This window comes from Dysidea avara, chromosome 1 (genome assembly GCF_963678975.1).
Source record: "Dysidea avara chromosome 1, odDysAvar1.4, whole genome shotgun sequence".
Lineage (NCBI taxonomy): Eukaryota > Metazoa > Porifera > Demospongiae > Dictyoceratida > Dysideidae > Dysidea > Dysidea avara.
The window spans coordinates 19,743,055-19,759,150 of NC_089272.1; the positions used below are offsets into that span (position 1 = coordinate 19,743,055).

The 16,096-nt window shown below is 36.0% G+C and overlaps 1 long non-coding RNA gene across 2 annotated transcripts; it reads right to left on the bottom strand.

Annotated features, from left to right (window-relative positions):
- Positions 1–10,353: 10,353 nt before the first annotated feature.
- LOC136248957 (uncharacterized) lies at positions 10,354–11,236 on the bottom strand. 2 transcript variants are annotated; one of them, XR_010697954.1, is made up of 3 exons: positions 10,946–11,236; positions 10,733–10,817; positions 10,354–10,537 (listed from the first exon to the last, which is right to left on the bottom strand). It is a non-coding gene; the product is annotated as an uncharacterized lncRNA (long non-coding RNA). The 2 variants fall into 2 exon arrangements; XR_010697955.1 differs by having other exon boundaries at positions 10,355–10,537; positions 10,974–11,233.
- Positions 11,237–16,096: the final 4,860 nt, after the last annotated feature.

A 16,096-nucleotide genomic window follows, 5' to 3' on the forward strand; every position in this document is an offset into this window, starting at 1 on the left:
TTTAAATATTATTAAGATGCACTAGGCTACAAACTTTCAAGGATTACCACTAAGGAATGGGACAGACCAGATCGAATGAGCTACATAGAACACTTTGGAAGTGCTACATTGCTTTATTACATGTTGCTAGTGCAGCAACATCGGTGAGACCAAGGGAGAGAATTGGAAAAGTTAACGTGTTCAGTTATCAGTATTGCCATATTTCTGACTCCTGAATCAAAGACCAATTTAATTACACATGATGTCCTGAGTAGTGTCAAGTGTTTGGTGAATCAATACAAATTGTTCCATTCTGTGTTTGATGGTTCCAATTAGCAAAAAGTAGCCATAGGATATGACAAGATACACATTCAAATCTATTTGATGTATCAGTACAGTGGTCACTGCAGCATTTACATACATCTTTTTAAAATTAACCTATAGTTTACAAACTTACTTAATCATCTGATATGTTCACTTAATCAGCTACGCATGTTCACTTAGTCACCTGTGTGCCCTCAAGAAATTTTGTTTGATAATCTTTAAAGTAGAGGAACTGGCTAATTTTTGCTGTCATGAATTGTTGAGTAGCGTTTTGGGAGCAGAGTTGGACCTTAATGCTTATTGCTAATACTGTAGTACTCTTCTTCTCTGCTTAATTTTGGATAAATGCTACATCTTAGCTGTATCCATTACTCTGGTTACAGGTACCTGCCCCTCAAATAATTATTTTGTGGGTGCTATAGGTACTCCAGGACGAGTGTTCAGCTGTTTTATTTATTTTTTGCTTTTTTGCCCATGCACACTTAGATATGTATTAACAAATGGGACCGGTACGTCTGCGTTTAATGTTTTCAGTCTTGAATTTACATATCATTTTGTTTATGTATAAGGTGTATAAGTTAGAAACTGTTTAGTATGTGTACAAATCAACTTAGATATTTATATGCTGTTAGCTACTCTGTGATCCCAGAACTTTCAAATAAAGATACGTGCATAATAGCAATACATAATGGCAGATTTGTGGTCCATTATCGTAGTATGGGACATGGGTATAATGTCTTTCAACTGTTGTAATTCATGATAAGTTGTAATTACATTGAACTTCAATTTGTAGGTGTTTTGGAGTTGCTGCTTTGTGATTAACATAGCATTTTCTGTCCGGCATAGACATTATTTCACGATGTCAGATCTGGAACACTTTTATGGTATCTCATAGGATGTTCATGTAAATTTCATTGATAAGTTCATGAGATATTCATGAAAATTTCATTGCTAAATTCATGTAAATTTCATTAATATATTCATGTAAATTTCATTAATATATTCATGTAAATTTCATAGTGCACTTCATATAGTGTTCATGACATATTCATCCATAGTATGGTAGTAGTTTCATGGTCAATTCATCTGGGAGTCATGGGATAATAATTCATATTAAAGTCATGGTGTTTTCATGAGATGATTCGTATATAATTCATAGGGTGCATAAAATTCATAGCCTATGAAACAGAAAGTATTCATAGGGTCATAAATATGAATAACCCGTGAATTTGAGTTCATAGGAAAACCATGGGTATATGAGTTAGTAGTGACACCTTATAGCTAGCTAATTAAGGCCCCTATTCGATGATTATTAGTTTCTCATCCAGCCTTTCTAATTATTATGATGCGGGCGGGAGGGTATTACCATTATGACATTATTTTATAATATTAACACATTGATGTAAAGACCTTGTCCAAATTGTCTTTCTTTCTTACTACTAAGATTTCCTTTACCAGCTGATTTTTTTGTGATCGCCAACTGTTTTTCGGCAGTGAACTGAAAGCCTGCTTTGATGAAGTTGATAGAGCACGATTGCAACTGGCACTGCAGCAATTTGCTAAGGAAAACAACAGTTCTCCTGGCAAATTTGATCCCTGATCTTCCTAATTTTCCTTTGAAGGGTTTGGGATCAGTTTGAAGACATTTTTGGGCTTGATCATGCCTAACCAATACTGCCATGCTGTCGTGAAGGAAAAGTGAGGTTGCTTTCTGGATGATATTTTTGGGAAAGAAAGACCAAACCTCCATGATCCCTAATACAGTACTACTGTACTGTATGATATACAGTGATACATAATAATTATAAAACTCAATTTAAAAACTACTCTGCCATGAACAAACCAATATACATTGTTTAGCTATACCACAATTGAACTCAATAGCTTCTATATTATTTTGTGACCGGATTTTTGGAAAATTAATCTTAATGTCACATGTGAAATACCAGTGGCGTAGCTACCATTGAGGCAACCGAGGCAGCTGCCTCGGTAAAAAAAATGCTTAACTGAACAGGCTGAGCAGGGCCGAGTTTTGGCACGCCAAATTTTCTACTCGAACGTTACTAGACAGCATTACTGTACCACACTCAATAGTATCTATGGCTGTAGTACTAAATCTACTAAGCAGGGCCAGAACCCATGGTGACACAGTCCGACATTGGATCATTTGGATGTATCACTTTTCAACTACTTGAATTTGTAAAAAGATCGAGATACTCTAATAGTAAATAGAGCAGTCTTAGTAATATACTCTAATAGAACATTCAGTACAGATTATAGCCAATGTTCTCATTATACTACTTGGTCTAAATCATTTACATTTTATATTAATCAATTGATATTGATCATACATATCATGTATTAGTAGTTACAATTAAAAAAAAGCAGCATCCATATGCCATTTCAAAGCATATATTTTCAAAATTGGACATGCTTAGCACATGCAGTTGAACATCACATCATGCAAAGAGATAATCTGTGACTTAAAACATTACATCAGATCAATGCTGAAAAAAGTAGTGTGCATGACTATGACCTCCGTTGCAGTCCACAGTGGCCTGATCACTCAAAACATCTCCGGAGTAGTCTAATTCAGTTTTTGGAGTGCAATTACACTAGTCTAATAATTGAAGCATGGTATGCATATACTGTAGCATTAACTAAGCTGAAGCATTACTTATGACATGTAGAAAATGCTCAGAGTCTTCTGAAACAATTTATACCATCCAACCAGAGAGTCAACCTGCAAATGCTGTACCACCCATGCTTGAAAGTGTGTGTGAATCAGTTGAGTCAAGCTGACCCTCTCATTTATTTCAGTGTATAAATTTTGCCTCGGTAAAATTTTTTCCTGGTTACGCCACTGAATACATATCATAGGCGATTCTAAGGGGGGGCCAAGGCCCCCTCCCCCCTGTTAAAAAATAACTTTTAAAAAATCTTGGGGAAAAGTTTCTGTATAGATTGGCATTGTTATTTTTAACATTTTTCATGTTTTTAGAACAAATTTTAGGTTGTTTTCAAGCCTTTAAATTGCAAAAATCCTGCAGCTTCAACCCCCAGACCCCCCTGAAAATTCTACTTTAAACTATAGCCAAACAACAATAGTTATGCTGTTTCCTACTGGGCCCCCCCTGTAGGTCAGGTCTAGAATCGCCATTGATACATATATTTTGCTATGTCACCATTAAAGCACTTGTGCACCTGTTTAAATATTTCACTGAACTTGTTGTAATTCACGGCAGCGTTTGGATTCAGTGGAGTGAAATGGTGGACTGGAATGGAGCAGTAATTAGATAATTTACCTAGTGGTCACTTCTTAATAGACCACCTTTTAACAAAGACCACCAGTTTATTAGGCCTATGTCAAATATGCCAGCATAATGCTAGCATAATAGGTGGATAATTCAAACTATGGAGCTTAATTCTATGAAAATAGATTGATATTCCCTAATAGAGCAGTCAGTGGAAACTGAAAAATGCAATAGCACTCAACTGCAATGTACATAGCTCCTAGGATAGATACTCTCTATTAGAACAATCACTTTTGTAGTGAAATACTCTAATAAGCAAAGCATTCACTAATTGAAATGTTCCAAGAAATTGTTAGAAATGCTGCTAACCTAGAAGCATAATGTAAGCATAATGGGAACACTGACAGAGCATAATAGGTGGTGGGAAATTCCTGAAAGCATTTTGGGAAAATTTTGAGCATATTTGACTCAGGCCTACTCTTTATGAAGACCAATTTACTTTAATGAATTGTTTAGATTCTATGTATCCCCTTAGGTCAGTCTAAGTGTGTGCCACATGCCTAGAAAAGCAAGAGTGATATCTGATTTATGATACAATACCCCATGCAAAAAACAGCTTGGCTGCCTGTACAAAAAGATGTGTCTACAGACTCCACAAAACTAAAAGTAACTGGCAACTAAAGGAGCTATTATCTGCTGAGGCCAAGAAATGAATGTTAATGCTGGTAACTAACTATATTTTACAAAAATTGGCATAACATTGGTCCTTATCATTGACTCGTGCAGTCATGCTAAATTCCTAATTAACTCTAATTAGCTAGTAATTTGGCACCTTTTTCAATAGTCATTGTAGAGGAGAATTGTAAATTGCTAGCATTAATATTAATTTTATTTCTTGGCCTCATCAGATAATAGCTCCTTTAGCTGCCAGTCACTTTTAGTTTCATGGATATACGTATTACAAGGGCGGATTTAGGGGGGTGCTTGGGGGGCTGAAGCCCCCCCCCCCTCCAAAATTATACAATGAGCAAGCTAGGAAGCTTCTAGAAGCTGCAGTACAGGTGCAGTTGCATTTTATACACATGTATGTGCAATGAAAAGATGGAAAGAGCAAGGGAATAGCTATCTTATCCAAGAATTACTAAGAGGGGTTTAAAATTATACTTTTGGAGTAAGTCTTACCTTAGAAGCTGCTATAAAAATACTCTAATAGAACAGTCAACTACTCTAATAGAACATCCATCATTAAAACTATAATTTCAAGAAGATACCAGAGTGTAAACTGAAATTAAACCTATTCTTCTAGGCCTGTGTACTGCTACCCTTTTGTACCAAACATCCTACCATATACCATGCAATCACTTTAGGTAAAAGATTTATACCTTTAATGTACTAAATTGTATAAAACATTACTAATTGAAAATCTATTCTGAAAACAACTTTTTCTGTCAAATAGTTAAAGTTTTTTTAGGTTCTGCTACAAACTTGATTCTTGGGTTAGTGAAATGATTCTCTTGCAAGTAAAACAATGGTCTTATATAATAGTGAATATCATAGTATTTATAAAGTTCACAAGGCTGCAACATCTGAGAGCTGTTTTTTTCCCCTTACTTGATCAAATCCCATGCTACATTTATAGCAGCTTCTGGAGTTTGCACTATCAAATCCCTTGAAGCTCAACTTTTGGTGTAGATCCAATCCTGTGTTTTAAATATTCTTCTTGACCTTACATTCAATTAACTATACACTCTCTATTCTCTTTGACAAGCCACTATTATACAGTTTCTTAAAACCCATTAGCAAGAAACACTGTTTTTTAATTAAAATTACTTCCAACTGAACCCACATTTGATTAAAAATAGCTTCTAGATTCAACCTTGTGATAGCAATTTTCCAAAAATCTCCAGGGGAGTATGCCACCAAGCCGCCTAGCTGGAGAATTCTATACATATAGTGCACATGCACTCCACACACTGGTGAGTCTACTTGTCATCTCCACTCATCTCTACTGTTAATTTGGACAGCTAGTGTAATTTGAGCCATGCCACTGTAAATTATGCTATACTTCAAAACACTAAATTTGATCATGTGCAGCTGATACCCATATGCTTCCATTGCTAGTTCTTTAAGATGTTAGTCTAAGATTGAATTTTAGCTACTGGCTGTGCTCTTTATAGTTATATTAACAAACTGTAGAGAAATAATGGTATCACATAAACAAAGTGACATATTTTTCACTCAAAATTACTACCAAATTCAATCTCAGTAGGCCAAATTTGCAAAATTTTCCTGTGGGGGCATGCCCCCAGACCCCCTATGCATTGCATACAGCTGAGTGTGTTTCACATATACTAGTTGTATCATGATCAACTTTTCTTGCCACATAGCTAGCTATATAAATGTCCATGTTAACACCCCCCCCCCCCCTTCTGAAATCCTAGATCTGCCCGTGTATTTTGTACAGCCAAGCTGTTTTTGTGTGGGGGTATTGTTATATCATAAATCAGATATCACTCTGATTTATCTAGGCATGTGGTACACAATTAATCAATAAGACCATATCCTATGGGAATATAATATGCTCTAAAACAAGAAGTATAGACATTAAAGTTAAATAGTCTTTATAAAGAGATGAGGTGACCACTAGGTGAAATTATCTCATTACTGTTCCATTCCACTGAATCCAAACACCCAATTCATGGAATTTGACTAATGATTCAGCAGATTGGTAATTTAGAATGCCTCATTTTGATCATAAATATTTCAGTTGTAAAATGTGACATTAAGACTGATTTTCCAAAATCTGGTCACATTTTGTAGATAAATGCTCAGCAGTACTAACCGCATCACTTCATTTAAATAAGTTTAAGATGTAAAATGCATGTAGCTATACAGTAAAAATGGTCACTTTTGCATTGATTGTTCCAATTATATATCAAAATGAGAAATAAATTACTATCAGTTTTTGTTACTTTACTTGCTACTAATTTATAAAATCATGTACAAATAGCAATAAACGTGTGGGGTGTGTGGATTGATAGGGTGATTCTGATCATGAGGGTCTACCAGTTACTTGCACTGGTAGTTTGAAGATTACCTATCTACAAAATTAGCTATATATACGTATCTTAGTTATTTATGTACGTATCCAAAATAGCAATTACAATAAATTATAGTTATGGGGTGCAGGAGTTGGCACAATGGGTACAAGGTTAAAGAATATATTAATGTAGGGTACAAAGAGTGTACTATAGTGTTATGCAAGACCTTATGCACTTCATAACTGACATTAAATATCGCCCAAGGTATTGCATTGGTTGGTGAACAATTAGCTAAGCAATATATAACTGTATGTAGTACATGCACGAGTACCACATTTCTTTCCATAACACCATTGGTATAACTTGTTACCTATCACTGACTGCATCATGATTTGAAGGTCTGCATCAAACTGTAGCTTTTATAACAAATCTTATTTTTTTACCGTGGGTAGGTGGAATGCTACAAAAGCATGAACTTTCACATGCCTGACAAAACCAGCCTTATAGCCATTCCAGATATCAAGTTTGGTAGCTAACTCATAACTTTCCACATATGCATGTTCTATGGAATCTAATTGAAACTTCGTTACTTTATTGAGCTATGAACAGCTTTAGGCTGAGTGACTGTGTTTTAAGCTGCTACTTTATTCACAAATGGGTTGTCAATTTGTGCAAGGCTGTAAGACTGGTTATGTCAGACCAGGAATTATATTTTTAACTTATAAACAGAAATGCATATACATATAGACATATATCAAGACACGCGGTAGTGTGTCGTGCGGCCCAAGAAGCCGGCGTGCCACCCGTGAGTGTATTAACAGGAAGAAAGAAAACGCAATTTTCACACCTATGTAGCTCTGTGATCCCTTATCCGATTGGAACCAAACTTGCTAGAGAGGTGCCGGCCAGCAGGGGAGTCTACACACCAAATTTGAAGAAAATCGCTCCAATCATTTCCGAGAGCGAACAAAATTTCGTTTTAATTTCTTCGTTTTTTTCTTTTTCATTTCGCACACTTCGCAAAATCCGCAGTAAAACACGAATGCGTGCTCGGATAGGGCTGAAATTTGGCACACTTAAAGGGCTCATTAAGGCGGATCTCAGTACTAACCTTGGTAGGAATCCGATGAACATTCACGGAGTTATGACCGATTATTTACGTAAAATAAGGTCGAAGGTCTGTCACGACTACAGGGTAAACTCCTTTGAGGAATCAGTTGAAAATTGCTACGTAGATGGAGCAACCATCGTAGGAGTGCCTTTTTGTGGTTTGAAAGGAATCGGGATAAAGACCATGGAGATATGACACAAAACCCGACCTGTGTCAAAATTACGCGATCGATTTTTATGAATAAAAATACTATTAGTTTTCGTGTCTATCAGGCAAACTGCTTAGAGCAATGAGCTGAAAATCAGTATGTAGCTGGAATAATCATCATAGAAAGTCCTTGCAGTAGTACAGAAGAATCGGATTACAAACCACTGAGTTATGATTCAAAAGGCAACTACGTGTAGCAAATGCGAGATCGAGATACTCTAATAGAACAGTCACCCTAATAAAGCATTCAGCTGCATTTATAATTTATTCAATTATATTACATTGCAAGTTATTCTGTAGGGAATTCAGCTACAAACAAGTCACCCTGTAGTCAGATCAGCCAGAAGAAGGTACCTAATAGAGAGTTCAGCTACAAAGAAACCATCATGTAGAGAGTTCAGCTCAAACAAATTGCCCTGTAAAGAGATCAGCCAGAAGAAGTTACCTTGTAGAGAGTTCAGTTACAAAGAAACAATCATGCAAAGAGTTCAGCTGCAAACAAATCACCCAGTAGAAAGTTCCGCTATGAACAGACCACACTGTAGAGAGTTCAGTTAGAAACAAGTCATCTTGTAGAGAGATCAGCTAGAAGAAGTCACCTTGTAGAGAGTTCAGCTACAAAGAAACCACCATGTAAGAGAGTTCAGCTGCAAACAAATCACCTGTAGAGAGTTCAGCTAGGAACAAGTCACCCTGTACAGAGATCAGCTAGAAACAAGTCACCCTGTAGAGAGATCAGCTAGAAACAAGTCACCCTGTAGAGAGTTCAGCTAGAAGAAGTCACATTGTAGAGAGTTCAGCTACAAAGAAACTACCATGTAGAGAGTTCAGCTGCAAACAAACACCCTGTAGAGAACTCAGCTACAAACAAATCACCCTGTAGAGAGTTCAGCTACAAAGAAATCATCATGTAGAGAGTTCAGCTGCAAACAAATCATCCTGTAGAGAGTTCAGCTATGAAAAGATCACCCTGTAGAGAGTTCAGCTAGAAGAAGTCACCTTTTAGAGAGTTCAGCTACAAAGCAACCACCATGTAGAGAGTTCAGCTGCAAAAGAATACAATCACTCTGTAGAGAGTTCAGCTGCAAACAAATTTATTTTATTTATTTATTTTCCAAAAATGTGCAGCCTCAGTTTGAGGATTAACGCACACATGAAACATGCATACCAAATGTTTTACAATATGATTGATTATGGGATTACTGATTGGTAGGGGAAAGTAATAAAAATTTCAGTTGGTACTTAAAAATTTGTATAATGATTGTTGTTGGATTAGGTCAGGTGGGAGTGAATCACCCTGTAGAAAGATCAGCTAGAAGAAGTTACCTTGTAGAGAGTTCAGCTACAAACAAACCATCATGTAGAGAGTTCAGCTGCAAACAAATCACCTGTAGAGAGTTCAGCTAGAAACAAGTCACCCTGTAGAGAGATCAGCTAGAAACAAGTCACCCTGTAGAGAGTTCTCCTAGAAGAAGTCACGTTGTAGAGAGTTCAGCTACAATGAAACTCCCATGTAGAGAGTTCAGCTGCAAACAAATCACCCTGTAGAGAACTCAGCTACAAACAAATATGCCCTGTAAAAAGATCAGCTAGAAGAAGTTACCTTGTAGAGAGTTCAGCTACAAACAGATCACCTGTAGAGAGTTCAGCTAGAAACAAGTCACCCTGTAGAGAGATCAGCTAAAAACAAGTCACCTTGTAGAGAGTTCAGCTAGAAGAAATCACATTGTAGAGAGTTCAGCTACAAAGAAACTACCATGTAGAGAGTTCAGCTGCAAACAAATCACCCTGTAGAAAGTTCAGCTATGAACAGATCACCCTGTAGAGAGATCAGCTAGAAACAAGTCATCCTGTAGAGAGATCACCTAGAAGTATTGTTCTATACCATATGCGTATTTTGTACCGTACGCGTATGGTATGTACCATACGCGTATGGTACATATCATACGCGTACGGTACGATTTTCCGTACCATACGCGTATGGTACGTACCATATTCGTATTATGCCTTTTCTCTAGCCTTGCCATCACCTAGCTACAATGGGCTGTCTTTACAAGCATTCAGTTCTAGCTGAGCAAACTTAGAACTCAACACAATAATCTTCTTACTACTGAGCTGTAACTATAAATTTATTCATCAGCACACACATGCATTTTATCCTTGCCACGCCCATGCAATACCCACTATAGCCCTATACTAATGTACCTAAATCTTATGTCACTTTGTCTGCAGAACTTTACATAAATGGTACTGTGCATGTATGCTACTTTATACAGTAGCTATCAGAAGCATGCAGATGGTCTTATAATATTCTGAAATATAAGTGTGGATAACTGACAATTTACAACAGAATTGAGTAAATAAGCAAGGAGAGCAATTACCACATGCATGGTAGCTAGTAAGTTCTAACTGAATTATACATAATTATGCTGCTTGTGCAAAGCTAATAACTGATTGGAAAAATGAACTTCGTAAGTGTCATCAGTTGTGCAACATGGCTCCTCACCGTATTTGCATTTTTATATACTATGTACACTCTTCTTCTTTTGAGGATCCAATTTCTTGTTTACGTACTTTTCTTGTTTATACATACTGTAAATAGTATATTCATCACACTGGACCTACAGCACAAATTAATGTGGATGTTGTTAACTTTAAAGAGTACATTCAGATAAGAGTAGCTAAACACATTGTCTTCCCATCCACAAGCATGACAGTAAGTAGCGAGTAGCTATACAATGCACTTAACAATAATAAAACAATGCTACTTAATATACATTCATTACTGAACTATACATTAGAACTCATAAACTCACCATAAAATCTCTGCCATGTTATGTTTTCCTACTTCATCTCAGCAGGCAATGCACATGCCTCATTCAATAGCAAAGATTCAGCGAACTACAGTTTTAAAAAATTTATTGCACAATTAATTACTATGCGCATCAGTCTTAGAGTATAGAATGTCTAATATTGCTATATGCTACAGCCATGCAGATTTACATTAATTAGCAAACTAAAAACATTACTTTCTCTACAGTTATATCTCTTTGCTACCTCCCTCAATGTTATTGTATCAGCATTCTCCAGGTCTTCCTCTGTTTGAGCAATCATTATACATTGTACTTCTCGAGCTCATCTGATTAAAATTGTCTGCTCAACTGTGACACACCTTTAGTGCCACCAGGCATAAATATCCATTTTTAAGTGGAAGCTATATAGTGTACTAACAAATTAAAGGTAAACAATAGATTATATGTAGCAACAATAAAATAAAATATTTAATGAAGTACTATATATATGCCTGAAAAAATTGGCTCCATTTGCCAATGGATGCAAATTATTTAATATGGTTGCTACGTATGTTGTAACCAATCAGAATGTAATATATGGATAATTATATCAAAATCTTATGTTTATATTTAGCTACAATGCTACCTCTACTGGCTTAGCATTTATATCACTATGCATTCCAGTTATATTCATTGAAAAATCGTGAATATCAATATGCTGGCACAATTCTACAGCCTAAAAGAAATCAATGTCTTTTGTCCAAAATAATGCTTTAGATGATCAAACTTCAAATTTCAGTTTCTGAGTAAGACAAGGAGCATACTGCTCTTGTTTTATGTTGAAGGGATAATTGGGCACCTTTAAACCCAAACGCATTTTTACAAAGTTCATATATACAAGTATAGAGAAACCCCTAGTAGAGTTTTGGGTAATATCGCTCTACATAGCTTTTAATTATTGTACTAATCTTTGACTATCTTCAGGAGTATTTGTAAACACATAAATATTATGTGTGGGTATTGTTCTCATTGTGGCAGACCATTTATAGGCAAAACAGACTACTGTATATAATATTATTAATCAATAACTGAAAGTACACAATAACAACTAACTCTTACAACTACAGCACACAATATTAATGTTACAGGCATGCATAAATTACATTATATTACATCATGTCACATCATTACATTACATCATTAACTCTATTATAGATATGAAGGAGGAGTAGCACTTGTAATAATGGCCTAGTTTTTGAATTTTCATTGTATCAACAATGGATCATGAATCCAATAAGAAGCAATATATGTGTAGCAATTGCAGCCACAATGTACTGTGTGGAAGAAGAAACATAAATTAAAATTTACCATACGTTGTCAGTGTGTGCAGTTGCTATGCAACAGCTAGATAATTTGTGACCGGATTTGCAAAAAGGTACCTTTTTCACAGACAAAATTTGACCCATGTATATTTTGAACTTCGGGGTTCCGTAAGTTTTTGAACATAACCTTATAATTGCCTGTACGCAATTATCCATAAGTGTACAGTACAGTAGCTACTATAGTATCTATCTGCATTTTGATACTAAGAGCAAGTTTATCAGTGTAAGGAGTCAAGTGTTACGCCATTTTGTTTGCTGGTATGTAAAATGTGTGGAAAAGGTACCTTTTCATAAATCTGGTCATTTTAACTCAACTATTCTAAAGAACATATACAGTATACCAGCTTGTGTACTTTCAAATCAATTACACTGTGGATAAATGAAGTCATTTATTATAAAAATGCAAGATGGAAATCCATGACAAATAAGGCAGTAGACAGCAGGACGAGGCAATAAATCAATATGTACAAAAGTCAGAAGACATCAAGAAAATAATCCACAGGTGCTTACATAAACCATCATAATTATATGGGTGATGGCTCTATTGCATGTATTTTGTGGAACTGTCAGATGCTTTGATGAAATGAAATGTTAAACAGACAACGAGATACATTGTTATAGCTAGATATACACCAATGACTACGTATAAATCAAGACATATTATATTTAATCCCCTTCCTTTGATTATACTTTTCAGACTTATACTGTATGCAGCTAGGTGTTATCATGTTTTTCGTAAAGCTTCCAACCCAGATGATTGACCTTTATTAGTTTTGACAATGTAGAATTTCATCAGATCCTACCAGATCAGCAGGACTTAACACACTGTCAATTCAAGACTGGATCTGCCAAAAGTGTGATGAATTCATGATTGTTTTTATCATATATTGTCCTAAATCAAGATGTCATGTCAGTTTCATCACTTATATATAGTCATGCGAGATATCATGTTATTCTTTTATTATAAGGAATGCTTTATTTTAAATAGGTTTGCATCATGCGGTAAAGTAAATTATATCTTAATCGCAGTAATCAGATCAACTTACCAAGCCATTCACTAGAATTGACACATATAAATTCAGCTTCTTTCCTTCCACTGCTATATATGGAACAACTTGCAACCAGAGACTTTTGAAGCTTCATCTATCACCGTGTTTAACAACCTTCTTATAAATGAACTGTAAAATTGTAATTAGTTAGCTGTAGCTATATAATTTGATTTGAATATTGCATTTATACTCGCTGTGCGAGGTCTTGCAATCATATAATAATAATAAAATATATGATTGCTCTATTAGAGTATCTCGATCTTCACTGAACAGAAAGACTAGCTCCTCCCCCCTCCCTCTTCCCCGAACAGCAGAGTGCCATCAGGCGTAGTCAATAGGTACGGTAGTGCAAAAACCTTCTGCTTGATATTATACGCATACCAGGTTAGCTATACTCAGATGGTACGATTTTCCGTACCATACGCGTATGGTTGTACCGTACGCGTATACGCATATGGTATGTACCATACGCGTATGGTACAAAATACGCATATGGTATAGAACAGTATCACCTTGTAGAGAGTTCAGCTACAAACAAATCACCCTGTAGAGAGATCAGCTAGAAGAAGTCACCTTGTAGAGAGTTCAGCTATAAAGAAACCACCATGTAGAGAATTCAGCTACAAACAAACACCCTGTAGAGAACTCAGCTACAAACAAATCGCCCTGTAGAAAGATCAGCTAGAAGAAGTTACCTTGTAGGGATTTCAGCTACAAATAAATCACCCTGTAGAGAGTTCAGCTACAAAGAAATCATCATGTAGAGAGTTCAGCTGCAAACAAATCATCCTGTAGAGAGTTCAGCTATGAAAAGATCACCCTGTAGAGAGTTCAGCTAGAATAAGTCACCTTTTAGAGATTTCAGCTATATACAAAGCAACCACCATGTAGAGAGTTCAGCTGCAAACACATCTCCCTGTAGAGAATTCAGCTACAAACAAATCGCCCTGTAGAGAGACCAGCTAGAAACAAGTCACCCTGTAGACAGATCAGCTAGAAGAAGAATTCAACTACAAACAGATAACCCTGCAGAGAGTTCAGCTAGAGTCAAGTCACCCTGCAGAGAGAATCCTGTAAAGAGTTCATCTACGTACAGTCAAGCAGATCACCCTGTAGAGAGTTCAGCTACATTTTAAGTCACCCAGTAGAGAGATCAGCTGCAAATTATCCTGTGGGGATTAATTGACATGTAATATAAATATTTGTACGATAGTATAAATTCTTGCTGGAAAAATGACAATTGCAAAATAAGATCGATATACTCTAATAGAGCAGTCAGTAACTCTAATAGAGCAGTCAGTAACTCTAATAGAACAATTATCAAACTGATTGTTCTATTAGAGTATATCGATCTTTTCTCTTACATGCAGCAAGAATTTATTATTTGTGTTCCAGCCACTCATTTTTTTTTCTTTCTATACAGTGTTAAACTAGTAGCAAAGCATATGAACTAAGGCATGAACATTGAGCATAATAGGTAAATATTGAACATTAATTTAAGCATAATAGGTGAATTTTTGAGCAGTGCAGCATAGCATAATAGGTAAAATTATGAGCATAATCGGCGGGTCCCTACCAATGTGGCGGCCAAGAAATGGCTGTGATGGTAGGTTAATGGTAAAAATTTTAATAACGACAATTCAGGTGAATTTTGTGCCAATTGACCAAGCGGCACCAAATTCACCTGAATTGTTGTTATTAAAATTTTTACCCATTAGATTAACCTACCACACAGCCATTTCTTGGCCGCCACCTTGGATTTCACATCTTCATAGCCTTTCAAGGGCCGCACTCCTTTTTTTACAGCTCGGCTGTTTTTGATTAGATAGTATATACAAACTACAAATAAACACCACCATCCAAGACAGTACAGTGAGGCAAAAAACTTCAGATCACAGAAGGTGGAAATGGGGGGTTACTAGGGATGCACCAATTTTGCTGGCATTTTTTTTGGAAAATACGTTGGTAAAAGCAAAGAGCAAAATGCTGGAAAAATAGGTGGAAATTTGGGCACCTACGTACGGCAATTTAGCACATTTTGTATGAAAAAGATTGAGAACAGAACAGTCACGCATAGTATTAGGACAACATAATAATTATGCTCATAGGAATGGCGACTAAAGATCGAGATACTTTAATAGAGCAGTCACTATGTACAAAATATTCTAATAGAGCAGTCACACATGCTTGTAAGCTTGAGATATAATTGCAATTAATTCTTACTGATGCTCAGCAAAATAGAAAAATTTTGAGCTAAATAGGTAAGAAATAAAAGATTTGCTGGAAAAAAAGGTGGAAAATAGACTCATCCCTAGGGGTTACTGGATATGGCTTCTCACTTTTATTGGAAAATACTACTACTAATAATAGACCAGCGAATATATTACTCTAATACTGAACTACTCTAGTTGAACAACCGATCACTCCAATAGAACAGCCACTTCTATGCTTCTCTGGGGGAATGCCCCATTCACCGTATCCATGTCTGTTGTATGGTTCAAACTCCAATACATAAGCTTCACTGTAAAATGGTTCAAACTCCAATACATAAGCTTCACTGTAAAATGGTTCAAACTCCAATGTGTAACTTTCACTGTCAAAATTGGCTCCTTCACTCTTTGGACTGCTTCACTGCCTGTTTCAGATGAGATGCTACAGTATAATGACCCTTACACATGTGTTTATGTAATAATGTTAATTACTGTGTATATTCTCTTTAATACATAAAACTGAATATTGAAAGGCATTTTGCACACCTGAAGTGCTAGAAAAAACAAATCCTGTATTCATGCAAAGGAGATAAATATCCAATGTCATAGTAAATTTACTGGCTATAATAATATTGTATGTTTTTGTGTTGCGTACAGCTGAACGGCATATCAGTAGTTTAATACAACTATAGTCACCACATGGTCCTCATCTCCACCTCAGTTAATATACGTACCCTCAGGACAATG